Below are 27,207 nucleotides of genomic sequence, written 5' to 3'. Positions count from 1 at the left end.
CTAGCCCCCCCCTGGTGCACCTAAGCCTCCTGTTCAACTTTGGGACACCCAAGCATATGACACAGCAGCAGTTTAATTAAAGAAACCGCTTGTATACATGCGCCCTCTAGGGATCACTGAAGTTCCTGGGCGGTTTAAACAATCAATTCTTGGTTACCTATATTTCCTGATCGACTAACCCTACCCATAGTCTGTTTTGGAGATTTTTATTAATTATAGCACTAATTGTTAATTTTGCCGCCATATGTGTTCCAACTACACTGTAACAGAGGATTTGGAAATAAAGACTATGTTTGATTACGAGAAAATACTATTGAAGTTTTTTCTATTTCAAAATTTCACCTACTTAATTCAGTGCAGTACTTGCTGTTTCGATTAATTAGTTCGTGAATGTGTTAGCAAATTTCTAGTCTTGCAAATGGGTTCTACATCCGTTTCTTTTCAGTGTGTACTTGTAAATTACCCTTTGTAGTTTCGTTTTCCAACGCCCACCACATCTTCTCTCCGAGATCATTCAAAGCCTTGCAAGAGTACTTGCCCGCTGTCGAAAAGGTGCTGGGTTTTGCGGATGTTGAGAGTCCCAACTCCCTGGGTATTCTGCATCAGGAACTTTGTATCGTCCCCTAGTTATCAGTCTTCTTTGGTTCTTCCTCCAGATGATCTTCGGCTGTCACAGAAACACAGAGGGCAATTGTTCTGCTCAGAAGTGAAATATTACTGTTTATTATAAATTCGTATGTATTCGGGTCATTACAGCATAAAACTGATATATACAGATTTTTCCACAGTGAATGATGGGGAGTATATGTGACCCTGGAACACAAAAACAGTCTTAGCAGGCTCAGTGGTAGAGCATTGCAGTAGCAGAGCAAAAGGTTGGTGGGTTCGATTCCCAGGAACCGTGTAGGAAAAAAAAATAAGTACATATTGTTAGCCTGAATGTGCACTATAAGTCTCTTGGATAACAGATCGATAAATGCATAAATTGTATGTACTGTAGTTAATAGCCAAAAATACAGTGTAGGGTCAAAATTATCGCCAAAAAATCATTAGGATATTAAGTTAACGATCTGTTGCATGAAACGATTTGTAAATATCCTACCATAAATATATAAAAAACTAATTTTTTTATTGGGCAATATGCATTGCCGAGAACTTCATTGGACAACTTTAAAGGGATTTTCTCAATATTTGAGTAGTTTTTGCACCCCTCAGATTCCAAAATTTTCAAATAATTGTATCTTGGCAAATATTGTCCGATTTGGAAAAATGTTCCCTTAGCCTGGTTCTTGTGGTCAGGGTCACATATGTTAATGGGCAAGACATTTCTGGCAAAAATATGTTCAGTCATAGTCAGTTTAAGAGTTGGGGATAAACCACACTTGGGTTGCATCTGGAGAAAATGTATGTTCAAAGGTCAAATAGGACCTCACTTCAGTAGAACTTACAAGTACATCACTAAACTTTTTTATTCCTATGCGATATTCTGATGGTTTTTACAGCGGGTTTGTTCATAATCGATCTTATATACATTTATTCTTAAAAAACATGTCGTAAATGTATATATATATATATATATTTATTTTTTCTGTCTCTATTGACAGAATTTTCTGATAATTAAAAAATCCAAAATCCCTTCTTTATAAACCTTCGACTTTTGAATCTGGCTTTATCTGGCAAAATACATTGTATGGGTCAAAATTATCGCCAAAAATCATTAGGATATTAAGTTAAGATCATGTTGCATGAAAATATTTTGTAAATATCCTACCATAAATATATAAAAACTACATTTTTTATTGGTAATATGCATTGCCGAGAACTTCATTTGGACAACTTTAAAGGTGATTTTCTCAATATTTTGAGTTTTTTGCACCCTCAGATTCCAAATTTTCAAATAATTATATCTTGGCCAAATATTGTCCTATTTGGAAAAATGTACACTTAAGACTGGTTTTGTGGTCCATTGTCACTTATGTTAAGGCAAGACATTTCTGGCAAAAATATTGGTCAGTCACTAGTCAGTTTTAAGATTTTGGGGTATAACACACTTGTGTTGCATCTGTAGAAAAATGTATGTTCAAAGGTCAAAATATGACCTCCACTTCAGTAGCACTTACAGTACATCTACTAAACTTTTTTATTCCTATCTATATTCTGATGGTTTTTACAGCGGGGTTTGTTCATATATCTGATCTTATATAACATTTTATTCCTAAAAACATGTCGTAAATGTATATATATATATATATATTTTTTTTTTCTGTCTCTATTGACAGAATTTTCTGATAATTAAAAAATCCAAAATCCCTTCTTTAAAAACCTTCGACTTTTGAATCTGTCTTTATCTGGTGTTCAGATTTACGTTTACAAGATTAATGCAAATTATTGCATATTTAACTAGATAATTCCTTGTATATCTATACATAATTAAATATATAAAATTTCTATACTGTGATTAATAATCTGTGGAAATATGGTGATATCTGTAAGGTAATGTTTTTACACTGTTCACCTGTAGGGTTTGGCTTGAAACTAAAAAACCAAAGACTTTGTCGGGGGTCCTCATGTTCAGTAAGTATGTTTGACAGTAGGATCAGTGTCTTGTACCTTTGGCAAGCCTCTGACCGCGCAGCTGATGGCCATGCTGTAGCCGATGGTCACAGATCGATCTACGAGGGGTGCGGTGAACTTCGGAGCACAGTTCATGTCCTTCTCCTTGTAGGAAGCTTGTTTATGTTCCAAACCTGAGAGCATGACATTGAGAAACTGACATCAAAATCTACAAACATTTGTTTGCGGTGTGCTAACACTATATCTAGCAAACATAATCCTGACAATGTAACATGTTTGTGTTTTTTTAAGTGGTTGCAATTAATTTATTTTAGCTTCATTTAAATAAACAAATTTAGTTGACTAACTTTCAAAATATATATTAAATGTAGCTAAAATTAATTTGGTATCATTTTTTTCAGTGTACCATATTATTATTATTATAATTATAGGGCCGCACGATTAAATTAAATTTCAACGGCTGGGAATTAAGTGAATAAATACATTGTCTGCATGTTCCATACTGAAGTGCTTAATTTAAAAGTTCAGTGTTTGTAAATTAAGAAATGAAGACCATTAAGTGATCGTATTTTATGAAAATTTAATCAATACATATTAGAATTTTAATTTTACAGTTGTAAAACAAAAAAAAATAAATATATATTAAATTAAACACTCATTAATTAAACAAACAAATAAAGCAATTCAAGTAATATTTCTAATTTAGTTTTTATTTAGTAGTTTTTGCTTTGTAATTTTGTGATTTTTTAGTAATTCCTGAATTTCTTTTAGCAATTTTATAGTAATTTATATAGTATTAGCGTTGTAATTATATATAGCCATATTCCAATATAAGCAACAAAGTTGTAAATTCTTGATTTGTACAATTTTTTTGTATTTTACAGTGAAATTATTTTGAGTTTATTTATTCATTTTATATTTTTATTTAGTAATGAAATAATGTTTTATATATAAAAAAAGATTTTTGTTGTCTGCTTTTGAAAATAAATTCCTATATATATATATAATTTTTATTAGGCATTTTTAAAAATTGTGTCCATTGAATTTTCCATTGATTCGTGCAGCTCTAAATAGTTAACAACAGTAACCATTGTTTATCTGCTCTCAATATTTTTTCTTTTTGCAGTGCAGTCGAACAGCTAAGCTTGTGGCATTTTTCAGACATGTGCATCACTCAGCACACTGACCGGTCTTGGCAACGATGGCGGTGTTCTTGCTCATGCAGGGATCTTCACTGAGACCGCAGAGGTTCTCGCTGTAGACGCGGAACATGTATTCGTTTCCGATGACCAGGTCAGAGACGGTGCAGTTAGTGCGGCGATTGTGCTCATACACCGTGAACCACTCCTACGGGTGACAGCGTTACACATGAGGAAGTGATGGAGAAAGGGAGTCATTCACACAAAAATAAATGTTCTGTCATCATTTATTCACCCTCATGGTGTTCCAAACACCCTACCGTAAATAGATGGATGCTGTTGAGGTCAAAAATGATGATAAATCACCAAAACAGTAGGCCATATATGACTCTATTACTAGTTTGAAGTCACGCTGAAGTCAGAGAAAGATAGGATGGTGAGTAAACGATGACAGACTGTTCTAGGTGAACAATCCGTTTAATGGGTGTTTTGGTGGATAAATGGATCAGATCTCTCACCTGGGTTTTCTTGTCTGCTTTCTGGATCGTGTAGCCAGTGATCTCACAGTTGCCGTCATCTTTGGGTCGTTTCCACTCCAACGCTGCGTTGAAACCCCAGACGTCTGTCACATGCACTTGTGTCGGAGGGCCAGGTTTATCTGGGAAGAGAGTCAGAGTGTCAGATGAACTTGATGAATGTCTCTGGAGTGAATCAGGGGTCAGCATGAGAGCGATAAGACAGAGGGAGATTTCAGGGCTGTCAGTTTAAGTTTCCCAAAACTGGGATTCGTGAGGTTTGGGAGTTGATGAAAGCTAATTAGGAATCATAAAGATTTAATAAATATTTTAAAGATTTAATTAACTCTTAAAAATGCAAAATTAAATCATTTATATTCCCACAAATAAAAACTAAAAATGTAAAATTCAAATAAATAATTTGACAATTATTTTTATATTTACATAAGTAATGAAATAAACTTAATAAATGAATTATAAATCCAAAATGTAAAATGAAAGTTATTTAAAATGATTTATATTTACATAATTAAATAAACATAATAAATTAATAATAATTAAAAATGTAAAATAATGAATTCATTTTAAATGATTGTAAAATAAAAACAGGAAAAAGGTTAAAAATTTAGTTTACCTGCATGTCATGTAATCATATTCCTACAGCAGCCAACCATAAACTTGCAAATGTGTTATTGAAATTAAATTAAAATTAAAATTTGGGGGGTAATTTAATATTTTTACATCAATATAGCATATTAATATTGTACTTTGAAATTGTATAAAAAAAATAAAGCTATCATTTCAGCCACTATGATTTCTATATACCAAAATCAGCATCAGCCAATTAAAAATTCTTATTGGTCGAACACTATTTTTTAATGAAAAAAAAATGCAAGATGAGTGAAAAAGTATCTACACATCTTTAAAACCATTTTATCTTACCTACAATCCGGATGTCTATGTTAGCCGAGTCCTCCATGTTTTCAATTTTTAAGATAACTCTCTAATCACAACAGATCAAAATCACAGAATAAACGATTAAAATCATGAAGCCTCAACTTTCTATTCACCCACCCCCACTTTCTTTTCATCCACCGGCTGGCCGTCCTTCAGCCACGTGGCAACAGGCCGAGGCTTGCCCTGAAAAAACACACGCATTTGTTTATTTGTGAAGCGATGTGCTTTATCATAGATGTATTTAACATGCACACACCTGGAAGGGGATGACAAGGTTGATTTTCTCTCCGACTCTCTTGATGTACTTGGTTCTGAGTTCACGAGGCAGACGGATCTTAGGATGCTCTGAAACGAGAGCAGAACATCACTGTGAAGAAACAGTTTTTTTTTTTTTTTTTCTGAATCTTGTTGTCTCCTCACCCATAATCTCTCTGACGGTGACGGGTTGCTCGAGCAGTGCAGGAGGGCTGCGGCCCGCCACATTCACTGCAACCACACGGAAATCCATCTTCTCTCCAGTGGGAAGGTTCCTCACCACATAACTCTGCCGATCAACCAGATCCGTGTTAGCAGGATGCCACTCCGTTTCTGACACGCAGAGACAGAGAAAGAAATATAAAAAGATTATTGATAATAATTAAAACATTAAAACATATATTTATATTTACATATTTATAATGATTAAATACAATAATAATGAATTAAACATGACAAATGAATATTAAAAAATATATATTTTAAAACAAAGATTAAATATTGATTTTTTTTTCAAATAAATAATTGTATTAATTTATATTTTAAAAAAAGGACTAGGTCATGTGATTGAGCTGGATGATATATTGAATATTCTCCATATGTTTGCAGTGATTTAGCTTGCGATTGTTATGAGATTAACTCGAGTGTTAAAGACTTCCATTTGAAATTCAGTTGGAAAAGTTGGTACAGTAAGTTATATTTTTATTTACATGAGCTGATTCAAAAATCAGATTTTAGTGTTTTAGTTGCTTGTCTGTTTATATATATGTTTATACACACACACACACACACACACACACACAAACATAATTATTGCTATTTGTAACTAGATATTGTTGCATATAAATAAAAATACTAAATTAAGTGTTCATTTAAATAAAACATTGACTAGATTTTTATTATTTTACTAATAGTACATTTAACATTTTGGATTTACTTGCAAACAACTACTAGAAAGTTCAAATAATTACTCCAATTTAAATTTAAATCATAGAGCAAAAACATAAATATTAATACATATGTGATGCATAATCAAAACAGTGCAATTTAAGTAACATTGACATTCTATGATAGTTTTTTAATTCTGAGATAAAGTTTTAGTAATTTTTTTTTGTGTGTGTGTTTTTGTCACTTTTATTATTTTTATTTTTATTATTTTTTATATGTCTGTGTAGTTTTTATTCATTTTTGCTTTAGATTCAATTATTTTAGTTCTTTAAATTAAAAGGGAAAATGTTGCCTTGGACATTAAATAAGTTATTGTTCATAAGCTATATCACCCAGCCCTTTTATTTATCTTGCATTATTTATTCACATATACCTTATCCACATATACTCTTGGAGGATCCTTGCCCAAGTGCACAATGGTGAAGTAGGTTTGCTTTCACTATCTAGGTGTTCGGTTTAGGCACAGATGATTCCAGCAGATGACTCACCTCCTTCCTTGCAGAATTCAATGATGTATCCATCCAGCCCTCCAGCTCCGATCTTCTCAGGAGCCAGCCACTTCAGTGAGCACGTAGTGTCCGTTACATCATCAACGATCAGCTTTGTGGGCTCGCTGGTGGGTGCTGCGAGAGAGAAAAATCAAAGGAGTTAAAGTGAGAGACGTTCCAAAAAATTCATAACAAAGCAATAGCACAGCCTTCTCACCGATTGGCATGAATGGTTTAGAGTTGAGACTGGGAGCCGAGATTCCGATGCCATTGACTGCGAAAACTCTCATCTCATACAGAATGCCTTCAATCATGCGCTTGGCCTCGTATGTTGTGTTCTCATAGACGTCAAAGTTAAGTTTCGTCCATCTAGATGATCCTTTCTTCTTCCTCTCCATTAGATAGCCTAAGAAACAGAAGCAAAACAGATTCCTGCTATGATGCAGTTACTTCTTCTAATTGTGTCAAATACTGTGCTAGTACCTAAGTGGGCATGGCTGAGTTATCTGTACTAGGTATTTACTAGAGATGCACCATTACGACATTTTTCAGCCAATACGATAGCCGATTATTCAGAATGATATCTGCCGATGCCAATAGTTTGGTTTTCTTAAGGAAAAGTAATGTCACACAACTAATGCTGCAAACTGTACAGGGAACCCTCTCATTTGGTACATAAGAGGTTAAAATGAACAACAACACTATTATATTCAATGCTATTTATTACAGATATAAAAATCACACTCAACAACGTTTGTATACTACTCAGTTGCACGTAAGGTAGTTTTCATAAAAATACTTCTTAAAAAACTGTACATGACAGATTTATTCAAACATACATATGTAAAATTAAATAAGCTCCCTCTGGTGTTTTTATTGAGTGATTATATGAGACATGATACATTTTGGTAAGTATTTCTCAACATACCTTCTGATGTTCATTCATGTTTATTTTGTGCTATAACTTGTATTAAAGTGGAAGAGACTCGCGCTTGAACTGAAGTGCTACAGCGATCTAAGAGCGTCACATTAAGAACATACAATTTTATGTTAAGATGTACAGAATTTGAAAGCTAGACTGTGTTTCTTAGTAGAAGTAATAAAGCTCTTTGTGAATATTGGATTGGAGGCGCATTACAAATAATGATTTATGAAGGGAAAACTTTAGACCTGGCAACCCTGGTTTGAATTACGCATGTTTTATAGGGTAAATATAGCCTTCTATAAATTTTATAGGGTTTTATAGCCTTCATAATTGTCATAAATTGCAGCCCTGATTATCCACTGTTTTTAAATATCTGTCGATAATCTGCCGATATTATCTGCCGATAATGCAGATAATAGCTTTTATCGGCCGATACCGATTATTGGCAGATACATTGGTGCATCCCTAGTATTTACAGGTGTGTGAGTGTTATACCTCTAACAAGTGTGTATTACCCTTTAAAGGTGCTCCTCCATCAAACTTCGGAGGCTCCCAGATAATAGTGGCACAGTCTTCTCCTACTCCGGTACACTTCACATTCTCGGGAGGATCAGGAACATCTGCAACACAGCAGAGACTTCAGGAACATCTACAACGGCATGTGTTCAATTCCAGGGATTGCATGAGCTGATAAGATCTTTGCCTTGAATGCAGTGTAAGTGACTTTGGATAAAAGCATTTGGCCAATTGATTAATGTAAAGCTAATTGTGCATTTAGACCCTAAAGGTGCATTCAAACTCCAACAATGATTAAATCATTAAAGATCACTGTAGTGTTTGTAGCTTGCAGAACTACTTTTGTTTGCATGTCTTTGGAAATTGAAATTTGGTTCAGTTTCTGGTCAGAATCACAGTGCCATCTGCAGGAATAAAGAGGCAGTGCTGGAAACACACCTACGATTTTGATGAATAGGTTGGCCTTGTCCTCTCCTGCGGGGTTGGTGACAGTGATGGTGTAGTTGCCCTCATCTTCTCGCTCTGCTCCTTCAATTACGAAACAGCTGAGGTCCTTCCTGTTTTCCACGCGCACACGTCCCTCTGCGTCTGTCACTTGCTGTGACACACAGGTACAGCCGTTTTATTTATTCATTTAGCAAACACTAAACTATAGTTTTTTTGATTTTTAAAAATACATTACAAACAAAGCATATTTAACACATAATGCAAAATTTTGTTAGATGGTTATCAGACCAATACAATACGTCAGACCAATACCAATAACATTAAAAAAGTCAAAGCAAAATGTATTTATTAATTTCACATAAATACACCATAAACACACATAAATACCATTCAAAAGCTAGCGATTGTAAGTCTCTTCTGCTCACAAACCGGCATTTCTTTGATCAAACATACACAAAATATTGTTATTAAATAAAATAAAATAAAATAAAATAAAATAAAATAAAATAAAATAAAATAAAATAAAATAAAATAAAATAAAATAAAATAAAATAAAATAAAATAAAATAAAATAAAATAAAATAAAAAAGTCGGTCAGTTCTTTATCCATGGCATGCATGCATTATGTTTGTTTATTTGTGTATATTCAAGTTTCTATTTAAAACCCTGGCAATAAGCATGCATTTGATTTTAACTGCAGTCATACCTGTGTAAAAATATAAAAATAAATAAATTCAATTAAAAGCAGTCTTCCACTTTATATTAAGTCTGATGTCATTTGAAGGATGTAGCGATGAGTGTTATTTTAATATTTATATACTATTACAGTTTTATTAATATTTAGAATGATTATTTCTATATAATTTTAATTTTAATAATTTTAAATTTTGCTGTGGTTTTGTCCTTTCTATTAGTTTATCCTTGTTTGTTTATTTGTTCTTAGTTAGTTTCATTTACGTTTCATTTGTTTTTTATTTCAGTGTTAGTTTTAGTTTAGTTCAGTTTTAGTTTTTATTTATGTCCAGTTAATAATTTTAGTGCTTAAATATACACTTCAGTTAGTTGCCAAGGCAACATTTCCAGTTTTATTTTGTTTTAGGTTTTTCCTGTAATATTTAAAAATTAATTTCAGCATAAATTAAATCAACAAAAAAGTTATAATTTAAAAAAAAGTTTTAGTAAACTGGTGGAGATTCTATATCAGTGCGTCCTAATTTGGAGCGTGTGTATAACATTAAATGACATAATTATGATCACTACCGATTAATAGTCTTTATTTTGTATGCGTACCTTGTCTCCCTTCATCCAGCAGACGGTGGGAGCGGGTTCTCCTGTGATCTCCACATCCAGACGCAGCTTGTTACCAGCAACAACAATGATGGTGTTCTGAGAAACCATGTTACCAGCCACATCCAAATGGATCTTAGGAGGATCAAAGGAGCAAGACAAAGTAAGTGGAAACAAGCAAGTGTGGTTTTCATAAACTCTATGTTAATACTATGTATTCAGAACTAGTCTGGACTGTCTTTCCCAAAAGCATCGTAAGCCTAAATTGATCGTAGCTCCATTGGTTTCAATGGGTCTACGATGTACTTAAGCTTATGATGCTTTTGGGAAAGGCAGCCCTGGCCAATTAGCAGGTAAAAAAAGGTTAATCATTCATATTTTCAAATTAGTATGTTAGAATAAGAAATTAAAAAATCTGGCTTAGGGTTTGATTTTTGTCCTACCTTGTCTGGGAACATAGTCGATCTTGATTTCTGAAAGAAAAAAGAATGAGTCTGTTTATGTACGGTCATAACAAATCTGAGATAGTTTTGCTGACTATAGAGTTTCCTTCTCACCCAGGAAGTTGAGTTTAGCAGAAAGTGAGAGCGCATAACCGTCTGGGACAAACGTGTAATCTCCAGCATCCCCTGGCTTGACGTCATCGATGGTTAAACGATGAATCCTGGAGTCACACGCACACATGTTTCAAACCCGTACAAATACATCTTATCAAAGTGAACACGTGATTGAATGCTGACCTGCCGACATGGGAAATCTTGATACGGTCACTGGCCTTAACCTCCACGCCATCCTTAAACCATTTCCCTGTGACTTTCTCATCAGACACCTCACACTTGAACATAGCCTGCTCTGCTGATTTGACCGTAAGATCTGCGATGCTCTGCAGCACCTCCAGTTCCTTCTCTGGGGTTGAGTTTGACAAAGAGAAGAACTTTTAGTCTCCACAACCACTAATTAAACAACTGGTGAGGGCTGTAAGTAGAGATCAGATTTTACCTTCAACGATGAGCTCTCCCTTCGATTGGCCTCCGTTGGTGTAAACAAAGTACATCCCACTGTCCTCTATGGTCGCTTCTTGAATAATAAGACAGTGGCGTTTCCCGTCCTTTTTAAAACGATACTTGAATTTTTTGATCTCGAGACAACTCCTGATCCTCAAACATCCTGCAGTTACACATACAGTCATGGCCGGTCAAAATTCTGGGATAAATATGATTTTTTAATGTTTTTGAAAGAAGTCTCTTATGCTCACCAATTTATTTAATCTTAAAAAAAAAAAACTGTAATTTTGTGAAATTTTCTTACCATTTAAAATAACTCTTTTCAATGTAAATATTTTCAGCACCATTACTCCAGTCTTCAGAAATATTTCTGATTATTATCAACTTTTTAAACAATTATGCTGATTCCTATTTTATGTACATATATTACATTTGTGACCCTGGAGCACAAAACCATTCTTAAGTCACTGGGTATATTTGTAACAATAGCCAAAAATCCATTGTATGGGTCAAAATTATTGATTTTTCTTTTATGCCATAGAACTAAACTATTAGGATATTAAATAAAGATCATGTTCCATGAAGATATTGTGTAAATTTCCTACTGTAAATATATCAAAACTTAATTTGATTAGTAATATGCATTACTAAGAACTTCATTTGGACAAATTTAAAGGCGATTTTCTCAATATTTTTCGATTTTTTTAGATTTCCTTCCTCAGATTTCAGATTTTCAAATAGTTGTATCGCAGCCAAATATTGTTCTATCCTAACAAACCACACATCAATGGATAGCTTATTTATTCTGCTTTCAGATGATGTATAAATCTCAATTTCGAAAAATTATTATTTTTTTTGCTCCAGGGTCACATATATACATTATATATGGTCATACACCTCACATAGTGTTTATGTATCTTGATGATGTAAATAATTGCCTGTTTGTAGTTTGTTTACCAAATGACGTGTGCTCCCTCCTCAGACACTTCAATCTCAAACTCCACTCTTTCTCCTACCACGACCTGGTAATCATCCAGCAGTTTAGTGATGGTGACCGGAGGTTCTGTAATGCAATTTGATAAAGTGATTTTTAACACTGTACTAGATAAAGGCATTGTTGCATTGTATACGCTGGACTATAATAGTGTCTTCAGAATGCTAGAGGAGCTTACTGTTTTACACTCTCTTTTTACATTAGTTTGCAAAGTGATTCTTAGAGAAAAAATGCTAATTAACATATCCTGGATTTTTTTTTATGATTTTGCAGAGGTCTATGTTAAGGAATGAAATGAAAGCACTGCAGCTCTCCAGATGAATTTGATTTAAAAAAAAATGGTAATTAACTCACACACACCTTTAACAAAGACTTCCGTGAAGCATTTATCAGTCCCGACCACACACTCATATGCCGCATCATCTGCCAGACTGCATTTGTTAATCGTGAGGGTTCGAATGTTTCCATTAGACTCCATGATGTATCTGCCATACAAAGAGACAGTTCAATCACAGAAATATGTGATGCTTCCTTACAATATTAAACATAAAATAAGTTTGGCTCTCCAGGCTTCTGGTGACCTATTAGTGAAATGTCATTACTTTTGCCATTTTGTTTGGTGCATGAGAAAATTTTAACACATTTAAAGTTTTCTCCACATAAGCAAGTGAAAGTGCTTTTCTCAAGAATGTGTCTTTAAAATGCAATGCATTTGTGTGTGTTTTCTAGATTCTCACTTCGCAGAGGGTTTGATCTCTTGGCCATTCTTGAGCCATTTGGCCTCAGCATTAGGGTCAGTCACCTCCACAGACAGGACGATCTTCTTTCCCTTGTTAACGGAGTACGCCGACTCCAGTCGTCTCAGGAACGCTGTGGAAACATCCCACACACAAACACACAGTCACAAACAGAAGATCAGAGACTTGAGTTTTGACTGATCTTTCTTTCTCGTACCCTCGCTAACTTTGGGCTCCACGACCTTCATCTTCTTGAGTCGTTTCAACATGCCACGCAGGTCAGTGATGCCGTACTGAAACGCAATCTTCTCGTACTCGCTGGGATGAGCGCTCTTCAGAAGCTCCCAAACGTCGATCTCCAGCTCAGGCTCAGGCTTCTTTTTCCTGAGAAAGAGAGTGATGTGATAAATAAGAGTAAGTGGTTATTAGAGATGGAGTGTGGTTTTAATAGACAGAGAGAACACTTACTTTTTAGCAGCTTTGAGAAGAGCACTGAAGTCCAGTTCACCCTCGTCCTCCCCAGCATCTCTGTACAAGAGTACATGTTGAATTCACAAAACTTAATATATGTATGTGTGTATATATATTCACTTATCTCAAAAAAGTATTTTTTTTTCACTTAATTTACACGTCACACGTCATAACATTATCACATATCAAAAACATATATATGTAATACATATGTGTATATGTGTATTGTGTGAAATGTTTTTCAAATCAAATTAAAAACTATTTTTTGAGTTTTATATATGTACAGTGCCTTGAAAAAATACACACACCCCCACATTTTTTCCACAACATTTTTCTCTTGAAAAACATCTCAAAAACAAAAATGCACACACATTTGTACACAAAATTCACAAAACACAACAACACAAAAAATTTTCTTTTTGTTCTTTTATTTTATATATATATATATATATATATATATATATATATATATATTTTATCTTGGTAAGTTTTTAACAGGAACTTATTTGTTAGAATTAAATAAACAATAATAAAGTTATTTTATAATGACAGTACATTGAAGATTTGAAAATAACTTTAAATAAACTATATATTAATGACTGTATTTCTTTTCTTTTTTTTCAGAAAGAAGCAGTGGTAGCTTTAACATTTTATTTTATGATTTAGCATTTGTAAATATATTAGAGCTCATAATTAGCTTAAAAATATAACATATTACACATTTATGAATAAATCAGTAGGTATATATAAAATTATTTAATTTAAGTGTAATGTGATTTTTATTTATTTTTTTGTTCATGTAAGCTATAGCTTCTGACCTTTAAATCAAAACATACTCATAATTTTATGGCCTCAGTTACTGCTTTATTTAATCAGAAACACAATCTAAATATTATTTGTGTATTTTGCTTTCATTTTATTAGAAGTAGGCCAACAGCGCCCCCTACAGAATTAAAACTCCTTACTAAGCGGGCATTAGGACCTGGGGAAGGCTGGTGCTGCTGCAGGTGAAGTGTTTACTCTATCATACACTGAATGAGTACATGTTTTCTCAGTTTAAATGCAGCAATCAAAAACAGTCAATCCAATCACCATTCAGGCAAAACTTTGCTTCAAGAATGAGCCACAATGCTGACGTGATCTAATCACTAGCACACCCTGAGCACATGTGAGTTAATGTATTCCTCTTATCGGCAAGACATATCGGCATAATTTTTCATATCGGGCCGATGCCGATATTTACATTTAAAGCTATTATCGGCCGATTTCGATATTGTTCTGATAATATCCCTACCCCAGTATTTATATTAACAGACAACTAACCGATGTGTTTTTTAATGGTCGGTTCAATTGCTCAATTATTGTACTTAGTCCTGTTAAATCCTAAATATGTGACTGCATACTTGTGAGAAAAGTGTATTTTCGCTGACGTCTGTCTGTCTCTCTGTCTACTCAGACTCACGCTCTTTTGAAGGCAGACAAAATATCTGCTTGCTCCTCTTGTTCAGCAGCTACAGAAAAGGAAGAGAGATAAATATAGAACAGTCATTCTACTAAGATGGTGCTTTAGTGTTATTTTTGTTGTGAAAGACACACTAACCCTCCACAGTGATCTCAAAGGTGCAGCTGTCACATTTGTCTTTAGCAGACACTTCACACCTGTATCCACCTGCGTCTCCTTGGACCACCTTGACGATCTTCATCTCGTACGTGTAGATCTGAGAGGGAACGAGTGAAAGAAATGTGATGTGTAAGGATGATGTGTAATAAAATACATGTCACAAATTTATTTAAATTGATCAACTCTGTAAATAAAATCTATATTCTATATTGTAGATAAAAGGCCATTCAATATAGTACTAATATAAAAGAATTTAGAGGATTTCTGTTGATATAATGAATACCATTAACATTTCAGCTTTGATTTATACAAATTTATACAAGATCCATTTTACAGAAACCTGTTTCCAACACAAGATAAAAAAATAAAGGTTTATAACTCTTGGTTTATAAATTCTGAGGGAAAAAGTCAGAATTTCAAGATATAAACTCAGAATTCTGACCTTTTCCTAATCTTACCTTATCTTTCCTGGGATGTAAACTTACAATTCTGTGTTTACATCTTGCAATTCTGACCTTTTTTTTTTTTTTCTTAATTCTAAGTTTACATCCCACAATTCTGCATCTTTCTTTCCACCACAGAATAATAGAAAAGGTAATTTCATCTCACAGTTCTGATTTATTCTTGCAATTGCAAGTTTATATCTCACAAGTCCGACTCTTATTCTCATAATTGTGTTTATATCTTGCAATTCTGAATGTAGGCTATATCTCACGATTCTGACTTAAAATCTCGCAATTCTAAGAAAAATGTCTGAATTGTGACATAAGTCAATTACGTTTATTTTTTTTTTTTTCATCCCATGGCGGAACCAGGCTTTCATTCAATACACCATACAGTCATCAAACCTGGATATGAGTTCAGAAATCCTGTTATGATGAATATTCTTTACATTAAATTGAGTCTCAATACAACACAGTCCCCTCTAACCTTCGTGTTCCTGTCATAGGACTCTTTTAACTGGATGTGTTTTCCCGCTTTGCTGCCGAGGTCCATCCACTTCCCCTTTAACCACTTCATGGTGGGTTTGCGTGTGAGGTTGGTGGAGTCCACCTTAACCACAAATGTTACATCTTTACCTGTGTCAAAAAAAAAAAAAAAAAATCTTAATGCAGCACTCATCCTTTAATGGGGGTTGTTTTATTATGGCAACTATTTGAAGCTTTAATAATGTGTTTGCGTTTTTATACCTGTGATGGCTACCACACTTTTTGGCTTCTCCACAAAAAGTCCTGTCAGCTCGGTTCGCCCTGCAAGCATGTGACAGGTATGTTATATAAACACAAAAATGCATGCACACATGCAGACAGACTCGGATATTCAGAGATAGGGATCCTGTAAATAACAACTCATGGTGTCAACAAGAAACACACTCTGTTTCCATTTTAAATATTCCTTGCAAATATTTAAAACATATTAATTCAAGCATAAAACAATAATACATTGGGTTGTTTTCTTTAACAATGAAGGACATTAATTAAAGTATCACTGAAATAACTGAATTCTCAGTGAGCTTCATGCACAAGGAAAGAGACAACCATTCTTTCCTCTTCTCACTTTTTGCAGTCATTCATTTTATTATTACATTCATTTTCATAATAGGGTAGGGCAATTGTATTAGCCTACACACACCTCACTGTAAATATAATAGGTATCATTGCACATTATATCATACAGTCCTTTCATACACACCAACTTAGAACTCTTAAATAAATTCTAAGTGATTTATATAGTTAGTATGTGGTTTAAATAATGCAAGGAAGTTGCTAAAGGATTTTCATAACCATTTAGATTTATTACCATCCTCTTCTGGAGCTTCTGCAGATGAAAGAACAACGTTAAACTAAAGAAATCTTCTGTACTTTTTGCTTTTTATATTTAAAGGTCTTCTAATTTGGAAATGGTCAGTGCAAGTTAATGGTGTCACTTACCCTCTGGCTTCACCTCTGTGGGAAGAAATGAGACAAAAAAGTGACATTAGACAACAGATTAAGTAAGCATATAATTAATGTATAATATAGCGCATATATTTAACATGTAAAATGTACTCCAATAATCTTCAAAAAATAATTTTGTACAGTGAATTTTATATATTTCAATTAACGGTCCAATGACCTGACAGAAGGCATTTTTAGCCTAAAAATGACTTAACATAAAAATATGTGTATTTCTACAATACATTAATTTCATAATGTTCAAACTGCGGCCCTGACTGACCAAAAATGTTTCCGTGAATCATGACTGATGACCATCTCCTAAGTTACTATGTAACCATTCTGACATCATCTAGCCTGATGATAAATATATTCCAGAGCTCTGTGTAGTAAGCTGATATGCTATAGGAATCCTCAGCCACACAGATGCTCTACAATCCTATAAATATGACACCAGAAAAATATAGGTGGCATAAGCTGACCTCACCGTTTTAGACTTTCTTCTGTATATTTTTACACGCACATACCGTGTGCACATAAGACCTATGACTGAGTTGTCTTTTTCAGAATTGGAAAATATAGCCAAATCTTATTAAAGGTGATGCCATAGTTTGCTAAATAAACATAGGTTAGAATCTACTGGTTAAGGGCTGTTTTAATGCACAAGAAGTGAATTTTGAAATAAAACTAAAATTAGAAATGTTTAATTTCACTGTTTACATCTTGTTTGCTATTAAACTGAATTACTCTCTCTCTCTCTCTCTCTCTCTCTCTCTATACAGTATGTGTGTTTGTGTGTGTGTGTGTGTGTGTGTGTGTGTATAACATCATTGCATTAAATGTTGCATGCACCGCAAAAAAAATATTCTATATTCAAATATCTAAACATCATTAAGTCAAGATACATTTACTTGAGACGCTAAATGAAGATTTTTTAATAAAAATTTTTGAGAAAATTTTATTAAGTGAGCGTATGCTTAAAACAAGAACAAATATCTCTCAGAAACCTTTTCCCTTTAAATTAAGTTGACTTTTCTAAGCCCATTGGCAGATTTGGTTTTCTTCCTTCTTTTAATCATAAACTCACTTAATTTTAATACATTTCTCAGAAAACAAGACTATGTATGTCATGTTGCGTCTCATGTAAATATATCTTGATTTAAGAATCTTTTAGACATTTTCACTGGAAAACAAGACATTTACTGAGGAAGATTTATGTTCCCTTCAAATGATTGCTTTACTTGGTCTTAACCTGCAGATACTCTGATATATATGACCTAATTTCAGCATCTGCAGTTGAAAAACAATACCAGCTGAGCACTAATTTCTTGTTTTGGAGTTGGAGGTGTCAATGCAACTTCATCAAGATGTTTCCACTCTGGTGATGAGAAACTCTCTCTGATCATGTGGTCTGAAATAGCAGCATGCCTACCATCCGCCTCGTTCTCAGGAGGGCACTTTGTTGCCATGGCGCTTGTTAAAAGGCCACGGTAACATCGTAACCTCTCTGATGTCAGGCCAGGAATCTACCCTTCGACCACACCGATATCAAATAGCAAGCATCTCACAGTCAGGCTCTTATGGTCGGGCAAATAACTGTCCAAAATGACTGAGCTTAAAGTATAATGAACTGTAACCGCAGATATGCTGTGTTTTGTTTTTGGTTAACCAAGAGGATGTGCCACACGCAAGGTTTTTGTGTTTGCACTTCAGATTGACTTTAAGTAAAGTAGATGACTCATTCCTGTTTAATTATGTTTTTCAGTGGCCACAATCTTTTAAAAAGTAAGTAGGATGGATCAGGAAAGCTCTGCTGCCTTTTGAAGGATGTTGTTACTCTTTTAGGTTTCTATAAAATATGATCCGTCAACCCATGATATTATTCGTCTGTCTTCACTGGAAATTACTTGCAATAAATATTAATTAACCCCTTTAAATTTGTTATATTTGCTGTTATATACTTCAGTATTTATAAAGTGATTACTTTATTTAATTAATTAATAAATTAGTTGATTTGCTAAATTTGCTAAGTTTTGTGGCATAAAAAATATTAGAATATTTTATTTCAATCCTTAAACATCAATCCTTATTTATTTATGCTTTTATTTATGCATTTACAGTAAAATTTTTTTTCACTTTATTATTCTAAAAATTATTAATAAAGTTAAAAAATTTTAAATATAAAAAGAAATAACAAAGATAAAAAATTATATATATAATGAAATGACTTTGATTAGTTCATTTTGAACATGATTCAGTAAAATGATCCAATCTTCTGATCCTGCTCCAAATGTTATTACTGTGTGCGGTTGCAATTCCAATTTATGCCTCATAAATTTCACACTTCACCTACTATAAATTTTAATATTATAAAATCAGTTTGTCATAAGTAAGTGTAAATGTAAGTAAATAAGTAAATAACTCCTGGCTGACAGCAGTAACACATAAATGTTTTATATCTAGTGTTTATGGTTTATATTTGGTAAATAAACACCTCACTAGAAACTTTGTCTTCATGATTGACCTAAGATGTGTGTGTGTGTACTTGGTATTTATCACGTTTTGGGGACCAAATGTCCCCACAAGGATAGTAATACCAGTAAATTTTGACCTTGTGGGGACATTTTTGAGGTCCCCATGAGGAAACAAGCTTATAAATCATACCGAATGAAGTTTTTTTACAAATTTAAAATTGCACAAAATTTCCTGTGAGGGCGATAGAAAATACAGTTTGTATAGTATAAAAACCATTACGCCAATGCAATGTCCCCATAAAACATGGAAACACAACAGTGTGTGTGTGTGTGTGTGTGTGTGTGTGTGTGTGTGTGTGTGTGTGTGTGTGTGTGTGTGTGTGTGTGTGTGTGTTTCAGAGGGATTGAGGTAATACTTTACACAATGTACTACACTCTGGATTTAGCACATTAGGAAGGTAAGCTCCCTGTCTTAGCACAATTCCACACACACACACACGTATACAACCAGCAGCTCCCGACAGAGCTGCTAAACCCCCATCTATCACTCAGGCATTTCAGATATAATGCAGATTATGTTTTAAAAGCACCCGTTCAAACTTTACCAAATCAGTGAATCTGGGTGGCCAATAATGCAGCATGTAATGAGACGGGTGCCGAGGTGACTGTCTATATTTGTGCACGTAAATGACTGATGCGGCGTAGTGGCTAAAGGTCTGAGACCCAGTCTGTCAGCATTGTGCCCCTTAGCTAAGCACTTGATCCTGGGTCACTCCAGAGGAATTTAATTACTAATTTAATTTATTAATATTGAGACTAGCTTCTAACTAAGCAATTAGGACTGATTAGACATGATCCGTCCTTTTAAAAGTTTGTAATACTATTGATTTTGCTATCATAGCTATCACATAGTTGCATATTATAACAGTATATTTCACATCCTCATATTCACATATACACAGCTCTTCTTCACAAAAAAAATCTTTAAGTGAGGTGGTTCTTTATGTCACAGACTTTTGACCTGTAAGGCAGATTGCTGATGGTAATATAATGTTCTGGCAGCTGCAGGGTCATAATAAATAACTGGATTGATACAGTATCTCAGTCATAGGCTGTTGGCAAATGCAAACAAGTTTCAAGCATGCATTACGTGCATGTTTTTCTGTGCATTATCTTTATTTGTAAAATAGCAATCAAAAATGTTATTGCCAGAGACAGCATTGAAAATCTTGAATGGTTTCATTTAAACCTGGAAATGATTTTGTTTTGATTTTTGTCAGTTGTGCTGATTAATAATGGCAGTGTTTGGTTTTGGATTAAATGCAGAAAATTTTCACCAGTGGTCTCAGGCTTTTTTTTTTAATAGTAAATTAAAAATGATTTTACATCTGCACTTTATGCAGCATATTTGCACTGGTTGTTATAGCAATTGTCTTGGACTTTGATGGCTACCATTGTGAATATATATACTGTATATACAGCTGAAAAGTCAGTAAAACTATTTTTTTAAGAGAAATTAATACTTTTATTTGGCATGGATGCATTAAATTGATCAAAATTGATAATGTCAACATGATTATAAAATAAATGCTGTTCTTTTGAACTTTCTATTCATCAAAGAATTCTGAAAAATAAAATGTATCACAGTTTCCACAAAAATATTGGGCAACACAATTGTTTTCAACATTGATAATAATCAGAAATGTTTCTTGAGCAGCAAATCACCATATAAGAATGATTTCTGAAGGATCATGTGACACTGAAGACTGGAGGAATGATGCTGAAAATTGATCACAGGTATAAATTACATTTTAAACTATATTCACATATAAAACAGCTTTTTGAAGTTCTAATAATATTTCACAATATAATAGTGTTTAATGTATCTTTTTTCAAATAAATGCAGCCTTGGTGAGCAGAAGATACTTTTTTTTTTAATTTAAAAACTATTTCTGACCGCAGACTCTGTAGTGTAAAATATACATTTTGCATAACTATTTATTTCATGAGAAAAAGTGTCCAATAACAGGAGATAAGATCTCAATATGTTTGGTCCATTTTAAATAAATTAGCTTTAAATAAGCTCATTATGATCTCATCTGAAAACGTTATTCATGTCTTTATGTGCGCAGCTTTATTTAATTAGAAAACCATAACTGCATCTTTAAATAGAAGTTTGAGGTTATGTTAACTTTGCATTTCGATGGTGGCAAATACTATTAAATCAGCTCTCCAGAGTGTTCTCTGTGAAACTGAAGTGACGATTATCAGCATATGATAGTATTTTTAGAGCTTGTCTCTCCCCAGGGCTTCTGTGGCATTACCATATCGGACAACAGCATCTGGAAGAACCCTTCTAAGAGCGACGCTGTGTAAATCAACGCTGCTGACAGGCTGCTGATCGGATTTACTGCCATTCATTCAAAAGGTGGGGCGATGAAGCAAAGGTTAAACTGAGAAATGAACCGGTCCAAGGGATTGATTTGCCAGAGGAAAAGATGACGTGATTTCCTATTCTTTTTTTCCTGCAGTACAGTAATATCTCTCCAAACGTCTGGCTTCTCTTGTTGTTGCCCTGCTTTTTACTCAATCGATGATGAATAAAGTTGTTCAATAAACTGTGATTTACAGAACGAGGTGAGGTGAAAATAGAAATGGCAAAGGTCATCAGGAAATATTTATATCTTACTGTGGAGTGTGAAAGGGACGAACAGGTCAACGATCTTAGATCTTCTTCAAAATGTGTTTAGGTTTTGTGGCATATGATATACAGTCTAGTCATGTGGCCGTAGGTATGGATTTAGTGAAGGTCTCGAGGGTCACGCTTTTATTAGCATCTGAACTGTTAATTGGATCCTAGTAGGGACTTACACACTCGCTCTAAATGAAAGAGCGCAGATAAAATGTGTCTCCACCAAAGTGGCTCAAGGTTTCAGATTCTGCTCGTCTTAAATTAGGCATTGTCTTTTCCAGTATCTTAAAATCATTTGACAAATGTGTAGGGTTTATCATACATCAATGATTTCTTTATATATCGCAATTCTGAGTTAGTATCTCAAAATTCTGAATTTATACCTCACAATTCTTAGTTTATATCTCACAATTCTGAAAAAACCCAAATCCTAGTTAATAAATAAAACAAAATGCTAAGTCTAACCCAATAACTTGCAAACTTAATATATTTCAATCAATTATTAATTTAATACAACAATAAGTTAATATCTCAAAATTCTGATTTTATACCTTGCAATTCTGAGTTTATATCTCGCAATTCTGAGTTAAAATATCACACCTCAGATTATACACCTCAAAACTCACACTCTCACAAACAATACTAAATATATCAATCAAAAACAAACCTCTCTCAATCAATAATGAATTTATATCTCGCAATTCTGACTTTTCCCATACAATTATATACGAGTATATCTTGCAATTCTGAGTTTATATGTTATAATTCTGACTTCATATCTTGCAATTCTGAATTTATACCTCGCAATTTTGTCTTTATATCTTGCAATTCTGAATTTTCTCACAATTTCGGGTATATCTCAGAATTCTGAGTTTAAGTCTCACAATTATTCCTAAATTAAAATCTCAAAACTTACTAATAATCACATCATTTCACAAAATTGAGAAAAAAAAAAAATCTGAATTATGAGATATAAACACTTTATATTTTTTTCATCCCTTGACAGAACAAACTTCCCTAAAATATCACTTGTTCCAGATTTGAACCATATTCATACTTTTTAACTGAATAAACTGTATTGTTTTCACAATGAACTGAATCTAAACATGCATTTTGAAAATATGATTATTTAAATAAAATCAAATATTATTAGTTATGTCAAAACTGTGCAAGCCAAATAGATGGAAATTGTATATGCAATTCAAAAACATTTTAAATTTAGGCCGAACTGTTTTTTTGAGTGCACATTAAGCTTTTAAAGTTTCATATGACAGACTTGATGAAGGCGTTCTCAGGCTTTGTGGTGTGAATGATCTGTAAGCCGTTGTGAGGAACTGTGCTAAGACCAGTAGATGTGCACCGGACACATTCACCCTATGCGCTTCATCTCGTCCCGTTCTCACACTGTCACACAGTTTCTCATCTTACACACTCAGTAGAACGGGTGGATAAAAAAAGATAAACTGCTATGACAGGAGGAAGAAATATATTTTGTGACATTATACCTGCAAATCACAGACTGTCTGACAGAGCATAAGGTTTTACGAGCACCAATTTAGCTTTCTAGTAAACAGTTAATGCATAGTTTAGATTGCAGACAGACAGTCGACATTATTTACATCAACATTTTTATGAAATGATGTTAAATTACATATACATATTATCTATCTATTTATCTATCTATCTATCTATCTATCATCTATCTATCTATCTATCTATCTATCTATCATAAAGTTGTATTGGCATGGTAAAAAGACTTTACATTGCTAATGCATTGGTAACATGAAGTACAGACAAGCACATTATACAAAATAAAATAAACGTTACTAGCATGTTTTTAGCACGATTAGCATGTTTTAACATGTTTCTAGCATGATTAGTATGTTGTTAGCATGTTTGTAGTATGATTAGGATGTTGTTTACATTTTGTTAGTATGATTAGCATGTTGCTAGCATGTTGATAGCAGGATTAGCATGCTGTTAATGTTTTTAACATGATTAACATGTTGCTAGCTTATGTCTAACATGTTTAGCATGTTTTTAGTACGATTAGCATGTCAAATAATATTTTAGCATACTAGTATGATTTAGCATGTTTTTTACATGAATTAACGTGTTGCTAGTATGATTAAACATGACATGTTTCTAAAAATGTTGTTAGCCTGATTTAGCACATTGCTAGCATGGCTTAGCATGTTGCAAGTGTGATTTACCATGTTCCTAACATGAATTAATATGTTGGTATGTTTTAACACGTCTATCTATCTATCTATCTATCTATCTATCTATCTATCTATCCTATCTATCTATCTATCTATCTATCTATCTATCTATCTATCTATCTATCTATCTATCTATCTATCTATCTATCTATCTAATCTGTGCCATGCAGTTGAGAGTTATGCTATGCATACTAATAAAACATGTCAGATCATCAATATAGTGCTATAGAGATGAGAAACTGCACAGCTTTAGTCTCATACAGGTTTTGTTGACTTCATTCATAACTTCAGAGCAGAAGCCGTCACTGGTGTGTGATACTGTTTCAGCTTTGCTCAGGAAGCTTTTCATTTTGCCATCTGTCCAACTTTATCTTTCTGCCTTGACACATCTGCTCTGCTCTTTCTCTTCACACTGACCCTTCCTCATTCATGACACCTCTCCTCCTCCTCAGCTTTCATCCTTCTATTAATTCTAATGTTATTTTGAGGTGTTTGGGGACTTTGCACCTGTTTAGAGACCTCAGAAAGTTTGCATACTAAAGAAAGCACATTAAAATACTGTAAAAAAAAAAATATTTGAAGCAATGACAAATAGTAAAAACAACACAATATGAGACAAATTACAATATATCTGTCATACACTCTGAGAAAAAAAAAAGGTACAAAAGCTGTCACTGGGGCGGTACCTTTTCAAAAGGCACAGCTTTTTACATAAAGAGTCCATATTGGTACCTTAAAGATACATATTAGTACCTAAAGTGTACATATTTATTCCTAAAAGGTACAAAAGTGTACCTTTAGAAAAGGTACCACCCCAGTGACAGCTTTTGTACCTTTTTTTCTGAGAGTGTATATCAAAGAGAAAAGTCACAGTTACTAATCAGCGAATCTCAGTTTTGTTGAAAACAATTCACTTATCAGTGATTCTGATGATGCAAATAAACAATAATAGCTGATAAATAAACAAAAGCTCCATATCCAGGTCTAATAACGCAAAACAATCAAACTTTTCGCATCATTTCTAGTCTTGTCATGCTTTGTAGACTTTCTGTTACTGTCACCAACAATACTGGCACTACTAAACATACTAGTTACTACTGCTAGTAAATAAATAGTAGAAGTAGCATAAATACTGAAAAAGGCTGAAGGAAATGGAGAGATGTACCTTCTGTGGGCTCAGGCATAGCTGTGGCTGCGTCTTGCTTGTCTTCCTTCAACTGACAGCTTGTGTCACTTTTTTTGCTTTTTATTTCACAGTCCCTCAGTTATTCAAAGCGTTTTTTTGGGAAACTAAAATTACCCACCAAGCAAGGGGGGGAGGAGGGGGGGAAAGGAGGGAGACACTGGATTCTCCGAGTTTGAGAAAAAACTACACAAATATTTAGAGACAGAGGCACAAAGGTAAGCACTGACACTCGAAACCTATCTGGAATCTCCGAGTTTGAGAAGAAAGTTTGTAGAGATGGAGGGAGAGCGACACGAGTGTTTGCTGACAGACGTGTTAAGGTGTTGTTATTTTACAGTGAGTTTTACACCAGCTAAACAGAATGCTGTGATGAAGCTCTTTCAAAACCCTTTCTTACAAGCGCATCACAATGTTTCTTCATTTGTGTACATGTCTTTGACACAGTCTGCTGATTTTTGATTGTTGCTCATGCATTTTTAAACAATGATCTCACTATGGTACACAAACACATATATACATATATAACAACATAATAAACACACATATACATTAATATTTACAAAATAATAGTAACATAATATACTGTGTAATAAATAAAATAATGTTTTAATTTAACAATGATTTTAGTTTTCTTGAAATATGCTTATATATATTACTATAATATATCTATAATATAATACTATATATATATATATAATAGATCGATATATTTATATAATATACACTGTGTAAATATATTGTATAATATATTATACTGTGTACTATAATATATAAAAAAATATACACTGTGTATTAAAATTTTTTTGCCAAACATATTTGTAAAATAATAATAATAATATTGTATAAAAAATGTTAAAAAATAAAATTGGTTATATTAAAATTTTATTTTAAATATATACATGATTAAAAAAAACATATTGTATTACATATTACTATAATATAATGTATAAATGTATACTGTGTATTTAAGGTTGTTAGCCAAACATTATTTTAAAATAATAATAATAATATTTATAAAAAATGTTTAAAATAAAGATTTTATAATAAAATTTATTTTAAATGTATAAATGATAATAATAATCATCATGTTTTTATTTAAAAATATTTAGACATTACATGTATATATTAATTATACTTTTATATACATATAAATATATCATAATATTTACATTTATCATATATACTTTTATATACATATAAATATATCATAATATTTACATTTATTTATAAATATTTAAATATATATTAATATATCCAGACCCAGCTATGGAGTTTTTGCCCCTGCAGTGGACGTTACATTTTAATTAATTTCTCTAAGACCTCACATGTCACAGTTTTAATTCTGCATGTCCTGTAAAGAGCACCTTAAGGACTTTTCATTTAAATATGATTAAATTTCAAATTGATTGTCATAAATCAACATCTCAGGAAAATGTTATGGGGTTTCAAATTAAAATAGGACTTCCTGTTATGAAACAGGACAACATTTCATACATGTAGAGGACACCAGGACTAAAAGCATGTTTATTATGCATTTTGGGAGACAAAACAATTGAATAGGAAAATAAATTATATATCAATATTCTGATGAAATATTGGATATTATTACGAAAATCTGGCCAATTATTACTGCCATTATTACACCTCTTTTTTTTCAACATGCTCAAATTACAGTGTGTAGTACAGTGCAAAGTATGCTGTGTTTAATGGGAAAACCAGTTTATAGGAATTTTTATACACATATTACATAAAGCAAAATGGTATATCAAATAATTTTGTTAGATATTTTATAATATAGTTGAGAATCATCCTCAAACAAAG

The 27,207-nt window shown here is 33.1% G+C and overlaps 1 pseudogene; it reads right to left on the bottom strand.

Annotated features, from left to right (window-relative positions):
* Positions 1–425: 425 nt before the first annotated feature.
* Positions 426–25,473, bottom strand: LOC109088574 (annotated as a pseudogene).
* Positions 25,474–27,207: the final 1,734 nt, after the last annotated feature.

This window comes from Cyprinus carpio, chromosome B24 (assembly GCF_018340385.1).
Source record: "Cyprinus carpio isolate SPL01 chromosome B24, ASM1834038v1, whole genome shotgun sequence".
NCBI classification, from domain to species: Eukaryota; Metazoa; Chordata; class Actinopteri; order Cypriniformes; family Cyprinidae; genus Cyprinus; species Cyprinus carpio.
This window is presented reverse-complemented; position numbering and strand designations above follow the sequence as displayed.